Genomic DNA, 11,340 nt, shown 5'->3' on the forward strand with positions numbered 1-11,340 from the left:
GTGTTAGAGCCGTGCATAGCCCTATAGGCTCTGCATCACCGTGCTGCACTGTTGTACATTGGGTGTGACACTGAAATGCACCCCATCTGCAATGAGAAGAATGGAGCCAAATCTTTCCAAAAGGCTTAAACTCCTCTTGACTTCACTGCAGCAGATTGGTTGAAGTGGCCCAATTATTGCTGCATGCAAAAGCCTAAAAACCCACCCTGGCAGTTATGGGGTGTCTGGTTTTGGCTGTTGCTCTGCCACAACTGGAGCCAGAGAAGGGTTTGGCCCTAATAGTGGCTTGTATCTGCTGAGCCCCTGGTCCTCACAAGGTGCTGGACAAACACCCGCAGCAGGGAGCTGTGTGTTCACTGCTGCCAGCCCCTGTCCGTGCTTACCACCGGGCTACGGAACAAAGCAGGGGAAGCAAACAAAGGCAGAGGAACAGGCCTTTCTTTGTCTCTGAAAAGTTTGTAGGAAAAATGTTTAAAAGGCCTGAATGCCTGGCATTTGTCCCCCTCAGAGGTGGTCCTTTTCCAGATGAAGCTGCTCTCTGGGGTTTAGATATCCGATAGTGCTCTGTTGTTAGCTGTATGATAACTCATCCTGTGGGTGGTGGGGATTGGGAAATGATTTTTGGAAGGAAATTCATATTCCCTGTCCCGAAGGGTGATACCAGCTGTGGAGGTGACAACCTTAAGATGATGGATAAAAAGACAAATGTCTTAGATTACTTCAGGTTCTTGAAAATTTGACTGTAGACACATGGATGGTTTTGCTAAGACAAAAAAGGATATCCAAAAATAAACCAACCCTCTTTCCCCCAAACCCAACCCCCAAATAAAACAAAACTACCACAGTTTGGGAAAAAGTTTGTGAATAGCTGGAACTGGCAGACGGTAAAATGCTTAAGTTGTGGGTCTAATATTTGCACTGGAGTGGTGGTAGCACCTAAAGATGTGGTGATATTAAATATCCTTTAAGACCAGAGAAGGTAGAGCTAGTGCCCTCAAAGAGCTTGCAGACATTAGTTCAGGTCTTGTCTCCCAGGGTTTAGGAACGTGAAAGATTTTGTGTGCAAGATGTGCTGCTTGTTCCAAAGCACGAGTGTGTGACCTGAAATATTGGGCACTGCAAACAACTGGAGGAAGTGTGAAAGTAACCTGGAGGACAAAGACACTGACTCTGGTCTTCTGCCATGCCAAGGTATGGAGAAAATACGCCTTCCTGTCATCCCCACACCACTACTTCAATTTCTTCCACTTTTCATAGATTGCTCTATTGAAACTAATCAGCTCCAGGTTGTCCTTATGGCCTTCAAAATGGGTTTGTGGGCAAACATTGGAAACTGCAGCCTGAGCCACCACTGACGGAGCTGGTGGCAGAGGTGGAGACAGAGGATTTTCTGCTGGTGCCTGGGCTTCTCTGCAGGCAGGGCTCCATCCTGGCTGCAGGTTTGTGACTGCATTCGTGATACTGGGCAATGTTGCCAGGTAAACCAGCTTCTGTACGGCAATGTATTGATTATTCCTATCGGCCCAGTTCCAATGGCCTCTGTCTTAGGCAGAGCTATAGTTTTAGCTGGCTTCCTCCTGTTTTTAACCATCACTCTGGCCAAATACCCTGTGATGACTCCATTGTATCCTCCTGGCCTTCAACGCTTATAAACTTCCTCTTCAGAGGGCAAGTAAAATTGTGATTAATTCTTTATACTAATTAAAAATGGTCTCATAGAATTGAGCTATTTTCACATTTTACTCAGCAGCCCTTAATATAATGTTAATGGTTGTACAATGTTACTTTTAATAACGCTATAAAACGGATCTATTTCATGTGGTAGGTAGTTCAGTGGAGTGGATAATAGGCAGCAATGTATTTCCCGATCTAGGCTGGCCTTCCTCTCCTGTCATGCACTCTTTGAAGGTAAGAATTTCCTGAATCACTCAGTTTTTGGGGAATATCTTTACAATTTGTGTAGAACTGCATACGATTGTTAGTATTAATTTTGCCAGTGAGAAAATGAGAGATCTGGGTTTTTAAGGGTTAAGATTGTGGTCTAGAAGAGATGGAAAACAAGTGGGCTGCAGTTCTTCTCATGGAAATGTGTCTGATGCCATGAGATCTGTGTGGGGGAAGTGGTGCCCTGTGTAACTCTCTGCCAGCTCCCTTCCATCACAGTCAATGAGATGTGCATGCAAATTAATGAGTCCTTTAAAAACCAAAAAAGTCCTTAATCAGGAGCTGGTGCTGTAATAACTACAGTTCCTTGAGGGCTTGTGAAGTAGTTACTGATTTAAGGACATCTTTGGCTTGGAAGTACGTATATGAGGGAGTATTTGGAAAGCAGTAAGTAGCTCTAACCTTTTCAGAGGGCATGTTTATTTGATTGTAATATAAATCATGCAGCACTGTAAAATCAGCACTTCCAACAGCTGGGAAAAGCTATTCCTCATGTGTATCCTGGTATACGTGAGCTATGTTTAGTGTTTGAAGAGGATACACCTTGGGAAGGTTTGCTATATTTAGGTGTTGGCGTCAGCTCCTAAACTGATAGCTTATCTAGGAGCACGTGCACCAATTTCATAAAGCTTGCTCCTGTGGAGACAGGGAACAAGCTCCTCCTGCACGTGTGGTGTCACTCAGGGCTTCGCTTGCAGAGAAACCACACTATAAGAAGCTGTAATTAATGCAAGTAAAAGGCAAAGCTCAGTGTTTGGTTTGGAAGATGGGATTTCAGGCAAGCACTAATCATGAAGAATTTGTACCTCATCAGAAAGAGATTAGATCCTCTAGTGCTGGATGTTGTGGTTGGTATCTTAATGCCGAAGTTAAATGGCTGATCCTGCAGGACTTCCACCTTATGGTAGAAGGGAAAATGGTTTAGATTACTTTTCTCATCTGCAGTTATTTACCCAAACAATGGCAGAGCCTCCCCCAGGCCCATTTAACAGAGGCCATTAAATCTTGTGATGATTTATTTTTCCTTCACCTTGCAAGTCTGGCAATGCTGTGTCTTCTGAGGACATGTGAAAGATGATGTATTCCTGGCATCCATCAGAGTTTTGCAGAAGGATAACATTTGTTGTGCTCAAAGACAATCACAGGTTTCAAAAGAAAGTTTTCCATACCTTAAATTAAAGTTCCATCTACGTCAAACTCTTGATTTCCAGGAAAGACGAAGACTACTCTGCAGGATTATATCAACACTGGATTTTTTTTAACCTAAACAGTATCTGGCTAAATGCAAAAGCCCTAGCAGAAACTGCTGACCTTTTGCATGATTACAGCCTCTGCCCTGCTGAAGAGCCATAAATGAATCATTCTGCAGTGAAATGTAAACAGGATGCTGCCCTTCCATTGCAGCTTTGTTTACCAACATGTGCTCATCTGAACTGCAACGATATTAAATTAGGTGACAACAGCAGTTTGTAGCAACTCAGGGATCCAGGGCCAGAGCTGTGGGAGGGGGTGTTGCTCTCCTTCCCCACCCCTTTTCACCAAGCACACACTGAAGCTGGAGGAGTTTTCATCCTCTTTCTGCCAGGTCTGAATAGTCTTATTTTGAGAGTGGTTAGGATGAAAGTTGGCAGTAATGTCTGAAGTGCACAGAGTGTGTGATGTGGGACTCTTCCTCCTGTTCAGGTTTCACCTGGAACCACAGAGCTCAACCAAGTCTCACAACAAAATGAGAGTGGTTGTCTCTCTCTTCTCCTGCCAGGTTTCCTACCCACATGAAAGAATGGCAGCAAGATGACAAAGTAAGTCCTAAAGGTTCAAAGAATATGAAATCAGGGAGCCAATATACCTATGTTGGTCTCATTCACAGCCATGCAAGTTGGTTTTGTCTCCCCTACGTTTCCCTATACTTTCTGTTTTTTCTTGCTTGGGTGTGGGTGAAACCATGGAAATCCAACTTTGTCCTCTGTCTTCTACTATCATGATAGCAATGGGAGAGCAACCTGAAAACCTGATGGTGGACTGAAGCAAAGTGTATTGTAGCTCAGCCAAATGGTTCAAGAAGATCTTAGCCAAACTAACAGAAATAGATCAGATACACAAACTTTGCCTCTGTAGGTACAGAATTTAAGAATCTGAAGCAATGTCCTGAGGAACTATCACTGTGCTTCAAGTCTTCTTGTACCCACGTTTCTGTGCCTGGCTACTTGGGAGGGGCATGGCTCTCCTGTGGATCTAGTCTGAACATGAAATTATTCTTACAGGGAGATCTAGTGAAGCTTGGATTCATAACAACAACTTCATTTTTCTGTACTTGGTGAACTTTATTGTGCTTGTGATTAGGATTAACGGACTTTAAAAGGAGACACTGTCTTATGGTCTTGGCATCCTGCCACTATTTCAAGATCTGAGGTTCTTAAGATTGTTTGTTTGATATGAAAACCAGCATCGATATGTAGCAAAACTGTAGTACAGGGTGAAGGGAAATAGGAGAGTGGGTAGAGAAGTCCATGGATGGAGATGTTTTGGGAATGAGGAGTAAAAGAGTGCGATGATACACTGATGTCTGCAAAAACTGGATTCTCAGTTTCAGCTGTAGTAACTCCTGGGAGTCTCTGTGCCTTTTGCTCCCAGTTCACTCTCTCCTCTGGTGTGAAGGAGGGGTTGGGATATCTGAGGCAGCATCAGCAAAGCTGCTCTCGGCTGTCCAGAAAAAGTTTCAGGGCAGCATTCTGCAGAGTTTCATCCCTTCTCCTTTGCTGCCCAAGGAGCAATGCTACCCAGAGCTAAAACAGGATGAAAACAGGACAATCCTGGGGATAGTGCTTTTGGATGGTCGAGTTTGTTTCTTGACTTTCCTCCTTGGAAATAAAAATATCTACAGTGGAAAAGGACTCTAATTTACAACACAAGCATAGAGTTAAACAGAATGGAAGGAACTGGATACAGGAGTCTGAAACGATTCTGGTTTGGACCACAACTTTAGGTCAGCTCATGTGAGCCAGTTACACGTGCTGATGAGTCCTTCTCCCTCATGCCTGATTGCATGTGTATTTGTTTAGTTATGGACTTCAGTTTAGTTATTTCACCAGACACACTGAAAGCTATCTGGACTCTAAAGCTGTCCTGGGATGGATGTAAACAGCCAGAAATCCTGGCCGTAGAGTGGTCACTTGCTCGGGAGACAGAAAACGTGGGAGCAGGGGCAGGCATGTGGGCATTTTCTTCCTGGGATGGTGGTGGTGAGCTTTTGCTGAGCCTTGTTTACTATCTCCAGTATGCCAAGAAAGAATCTGAAGACCGAATCACTCAAATTAGTTTTTTTTTTTTTTCACATTACTGTTTTCAAATTTTGCGTGTTCATGTGAACATATATATGCTGTAGAACACTGTTAGTAAGTGATGCACTTGTCATTCATGAGTGAGAGAATAATGTCCCCAAAAGGCTCATGAAATGACTTATAATTTTCAATTAGGAAGCACAACTGGACCATAAAAAGCTAAGGTCAATTCTCATATAGCAATAAAAGAATAATTTTTGAGTTTTGGATTTGAAAAGTTTGATGTTACATCATTCTGAAAACATGGTCAGTGAGTCCAAATTTCTGCAGCTGTTAGAACCGGGGAAGGAGAGTTTCACTTTATGCAACTACAAATATCAATTGAATTGCAGTTGCAAAGTGATCTTCTTTCTGTTGCATCAGTTTGAGTATTTATAATGTAATGTTTCCCCAAACAGGTCCTGAGGTGCACATCTGGTGCTAGTTTGTGCCATTGGGATACCTGTTGCTTTACCACAGGCTTTTTGTTACCAGAAAACAGCAAAAGGATTTGCAACCTGATGCCAGCAAGCATGCACAACACAAGCACCTTCAAGAATTTACTGTTCATTTTTTTTTTTTAATTTCATGATTATTTCTTAGAAGTAATATTTTGCTGAGAGGCAGCAAGTGAATTACCTATTGGTGTATGTTTCTGCTTTTTAGTAGCAGCTGTGGAGTTACCTGTGTCAAATTTTGCTCAGAAAAGTCTTAGATTTACTCTGATTCTTCTGACTGGTAACTTCTGGTGCTTTGGGATCAAGCATCGTCCTGGGCCAGACAGAATGACTGAAAGAAGAAAACTCCTTCTCTTTCATCCATTCATTGCCCATCTTTATCTCCTAACCTGGGCATAAGATACAAATTGCAGTGAAGTTTCACAGTAATGGCAGAGCCAATCTACCAGGTCATTGCTACTGAGGAAGGGTTTTACTTCCGGCTGGCTGCCTGCTGGTTCTGTGGTCTTCCATCCTGCAGTCATACTTGAGTTGGCTCAGATGTTCCTGACCCCTCAGCAGGGCTGTCTCAGCTCTTTAAAAAGGGGGAAAAAAAAGAGTTTTCTTTTTCTTTTTTTTTTTTTTTTTTAATATGTGTATATATATATATTCCGAAAACAGTGGCAACATTTGTTTTCTGGTGACTGTGAGCTGTTTGCTTGCCTAGTCTTGTAAAATGTCACCCTCATTTTCAGGCAGAACCAATCTGCTTGGATGCAATCCCTGTTGCACTTTTATTTTTTTTTCCTTCTTTTTAAGAAAAGAAATTATTTGTGTAGATCTGCAGCTGAGATTCTTCCATACGCATTCACTTTAACATGACCTGTAAATGCAGCATCTCATAAATCACCAGCGTGATCTGAGACCAGCTGATCCAAAAGGAAGCACACTGAGTGCATACAAATTGCGTGCTGTTTGAAAACTGCGTGGCTGATGGAAAAGAAATGGCCTTAGTGTGTATCTTATCCTGACAAAGCTCATGGCCTGTTTGTTTTCTAATGTTTTGAGCTAATGGGTTCAAACCCAGACTTTTTAATATTACGCAATGAAGTAGTGCAGAAAAATTAAACAAAACAAAGACAATTTAACTTTCAATATTCTCTGCCTTTCCTCTAAAACAGTCAGAGCTCCTTGCAACTCATGCAAACAGGATGATTGAAAAAAGCATGTGGTGGACAGGTGGGAGACAGCAAAGAGGAATTTCTTAACTGCAACAGTTGTTTGAGAAGAGCGAGGAAATGTACATGAGAACTTGCCTTCGGCCAGGGGAATGGATTGGGACAACTTCCATGCTTGCTAAATTTTGTTCAGCCTTTCATTTTATTTCTCTTCCTCCTCAGCTGCTTAGTTCATTCTGTTGTTCTGGGGTGACAGTGCTTGGTTCAACCCTTTCAGCCACCGATTAAGCCTCCCAGCACCCAGGACTGAACCCAGAACTGTGCTTGGTGGGATGGTGGAAGCTGCTCAGGAGCTGGTGCTGGCAACAGGCTCTTCTCTGAACTGTGATATCCTGGAGATTGGTCTTCTATAAATGAAAAAATTGTCCTCCAAGTCCTCAGGGTTTGTAGTGAAAATGAAACATTGCAAATGGTGCTTCCTAAAAAGCACCCACCATGGCACTGGAAAGTTTATCCCAGTGGGAGCAGCCCAACCTCCTGAGTGCCACAGGGCTGGTCTTGGATTGGCATCCCCTTGCATTTTGCTGGGAGGCACCACTGATCACTTCAAGGCCATGTCTTCCTCAGATTCCCCAAAACTAAACCAAACTGTTCCCAGGGCTATCACTTATTTGGGCATTTTGAAATCAGTATACAGCACAGAAATAATTCCCGTTAACAAGTCACCAGCCCTTCTCTCCTCTGATCCCAGTGTGTTTAGACGTAAAAGTCATCCTTCTCTCCTTTTGTCCCCTCTCTGAATGTTTCTAGATATCACTACTATATAGTATTTAAATAGTTACTTACATGGGTAGGGACATATTTACAGAACAATACAATAAATCATGTCTTTTTCCCTGTATGAAGCTCTACATGTCTGTCCTGTCCTCTGTCCTTTAGGAGACACAGTAGTGCTGTATGGAAGTGCTATGGATTGTTTTTCCCACTGGTATCGGTTCCCAGATCTCTTGGTTTGAAGGAAAGCAGTGTGTCATGTGTTAGGCATTTTAATTATTTACAGAGTACAAAGTGCCTATCAAAAAATCTGCATTGTTTATATGTTAGTGGGCACTAAAAATTGTTTTGATGCATGTACAGAAGAAGCTGCACTTCTACACTTTTTTTTTTTGTAATGTTATACTTGTGCAGTCTTAGTTACATTTTCTTCATGTACAGTATCTGAGCCCTTATATTCACAACAATAACCTCCACCGCTACTGCACAACTGTACCTTGAAAACTGTTTTCAAGCCAAATTCTAGGTCAACAGACTCTTTCTGACTCTCAGAATTTTGGTGGATATACTGAGGTTTCATTATTTCTTGGCACACTTTTGTTTTGCTACTGTTGACCCGGTTCATGAAGCAAAGTATGTCTTCTCCACTTGGGAGCTGTGAACAGTTTGGTTCAAGTACACTTCTAGTACCCTGCTAATGGAGGGGGAGGAGGTGTGGGAATGAGCAGCTTCTGTGGGTGCTCAGCATTGTCTGCATATTTATCAGCATACAGCTACACAGCTCTTTAATTAAATCAGATAACAGCTAATAGCTCAGAATAGTTATTTTTCTTGTCTATCATCCCCAAGGCCACCTTTTAATGAACATAACAGTGAGTTTTGAAGCTGCTGGTGCAGTCTTGCCTCACAGCTAATGCTGGATCAGAGTGCTGAAAGGTGTGTGCTGCTGTATTCCCAGAGGAGGACAAATGAGTGTGGTTTAGCCCTTGCCAGGTTGCAGAGATTCCTCCTGATACCAGTGTGCTGCCAGCATTGCCTTTTGCTTCCATGAGCCGCTTGAAATAGCGAGGCTGCGTGTCTGCTGGTGTCTGACAGCTCTTCTCCAGCTTTCTGCCTCTCCACCCCAGCCTCTGTGCCTGCAGAACGTCAGTGATGCCCTCTCGGTCTCAGCTCTTATGGTGCTCAGCAGAAGGGACCCTCCGAGTCCCTTCAGGCACTGCTGTAGCTCCAGTGACATCAGCTGGGGAATCATGAACCTCCAATGTGAGCAGCAGGTCTTATCCACCTTGGCCTACCACATGCTACTTCCGACATGATAACTTACACTAAAAATGACCCAACTATTGTGACAGGTCACTAGGTGACTTGGTAGCAAATGAACAGTTTTCTTCATGTTCTTCCCCTTCCTTTTTGCTTGTCATTGAAAGAAATACTACACCAGCATGGGAAGACAGTAATACCCTTTTGCCTGTGCCATACACCAGAAGGGGTTGATCTGTTTTTCCTTTGATCTCTATTCCCTTGTTCAAAGCCAATGAATTCAGCATACACCAACGCTGGTGGAGAGCAAATGGCCTCTCTGTCCAGTCCTACCTGATGCTTGTCCCCTTCCCAATATGACTTCCAGCTGCTGGAATTTTGCAGGTAGGATTTGAAACAGCGAGCCTTTGACCTACCAGAGCCATTACATCAAGTCAATATCACTGTTAACCTCTCCGTACAATTCTTATTTGTTTTATGGCCTTGCTTTAAGTGACAGGGAAATCTACGTATTGCTGGGGTAAAGCACAAGTTAATTATATCTGTAAAATCCAATAATAAATAGAATTGTTGACATTACCTGCCACAGCTTCTCAAATAACTGACCTCACTTTTGCAATGGCACAATTACTCCCTTTTCTGCCTCTTAAGATGCAGCATTTGCCTAAAATGTGGGAAGGGACAGGAGAGACTAAAGGAATGGGAAGAGGCAGTAAAGTGTAAAATACAGGAAAATGACCTCTAAGTAGTGAAGCCAGGTTCATGTTGTAGGAAACTTGTCTCCTTTGGCTGCAAAAAATACATTATTTATTAGGGCTGCTTAGTGCTTTTTATTAGAAGACCTTTTAGTTTTTAATTACACTGCCAGGCTTCAATTGCATGGGCTTGAAATTAGGAGTACCAGGAGTCTGTCTCGAGCTGACTTGTGTATTTATTTATTTTTAAAGGGGATTGTTTTGCCCACAGCTTCCTGGGGGTTTCAGGCACGGGCTATTGGGTTGGAAGAGTTGGGAGTGGCTGGGGACAGCAAACCCAGAGAGTGCCAATTAGCCTTGGATGGGGAATAAAATTACCTCTTGGGATGAGAAGAGAAGTGGAGCAGTGGTTATTAAATGGTGCAAAAGGGAAAGACACTGCTGTGACAAGGTCATGTTGAGCGTGGTGGAGAAGAAGGTGTCACACCTGGGCTAGGCTGGGCAGAAGGGTCTGGGTTACCAGCACCCTCTCTGCTGGGGAGCTTAGGAAGGGGCAGCATGGAAATACATCCATCCATGCACAGCTGCACTCAGTTGTTGCAGCAAAGTGTGCCCCAGGAAAGCTCAGTGGGAGAGTAATAGTAATGTTGAGTGCAGTTTGAATAGCGGGCAATACATAAAGCATGAGAACATGTCCCCAGCCAGGAACAATCAGAAATAGTTTGAGCAAAAACATTTGTAGGAAAAGGGCTGGTTTAATAGCATCACCCAGTCAGGTAGTTCTGGACAAAACTTCAAAGTTGTCCCGAACTGTCAGCTCTTGGCTCCTTTCCTTTAGGGAAACTGCATAACATTTAGAGTTTACTGCATAACATTTTTTCACTCTAAAGATTTTTACTGTGTGAAAGAATTCATGAAACGAAAAAGGCAAAATCAGAACAAAACATTCTGAAAATATCAAAGATGATTATTAACACAATGGCAATTTTCAGAATGTCAGCCTTTTACCTGAAATCAAGCTGAGAAGCAGTTCTAAAACATCAGACTTGTTTTAGTTAGAAAAAACATTCAATTCCCACCTACATTGCAAATGCAGCTCTAATCCTGGTGTTCTTCACCATGCACATACTGGCTTTTCAGCCTTAATAATACTCTTTTGCTGCTGTTTGTACATGAGTGTGAGCCCAAAGTGTTCATGTGGAGGTCTGGGGACTGTAATTATTTCTGTGCTGAAATTGCTGAGACCTCTGTGTTTTGCTGTTTCCTTCCATGCCTTGCCATGCCTTGGCTGCCATGAGCATCCCACGGTGAAGGTCTGTGTATCTCCTCTATCTGTAGAAGAGATAAAGAGGATGGAAATGTGGAGTAGAGGTGGAAAATGCTGCATGGGAACCTCTTGTCTTGGGCAGGTGGTAGATAAAAGGACTTGACACAGCTGCTTGGCTGCAGAGCAACAACTGGAAAGGTCAGAGGGACACGTGAGACCCCTTGCAGCCTGAGCTAGATGGCAGGAGGCTGTAGTCAGGGTTGTCTGAGGACTTTGATGTTGCCATCATTGCTCTACTGCAGTAATTGGTAGCTAGACCAGTTTCAACTGAGTAGAGGCCAGTAACTGTGTGCAGCCCAATGTTCATCTTGTGTTGGGTATTTTTGTGAAAAAACTTCCCTGGCTGCCAATCTGTTGCCCTTCATTAATAAGGTCTAAAGCAATAAAGAGGTCTGTGGCTTATTTTGT

This window comes from Anser cygnoides, chromosome Z (genome assembly GCF_040182565.1).
Source record: "Anser cygnoides isolate HZ-2024a breed goose chromosome Z, Taihu_goose_T2T_genome, whole genome shotgun sequence".
Taxonomy (NCBI): domain Eukaryota; kingdom Metazoa; phylum Chordata; class Aves; order Anseriformes; family Anatidae; genus Anser; species Anser cygnoides.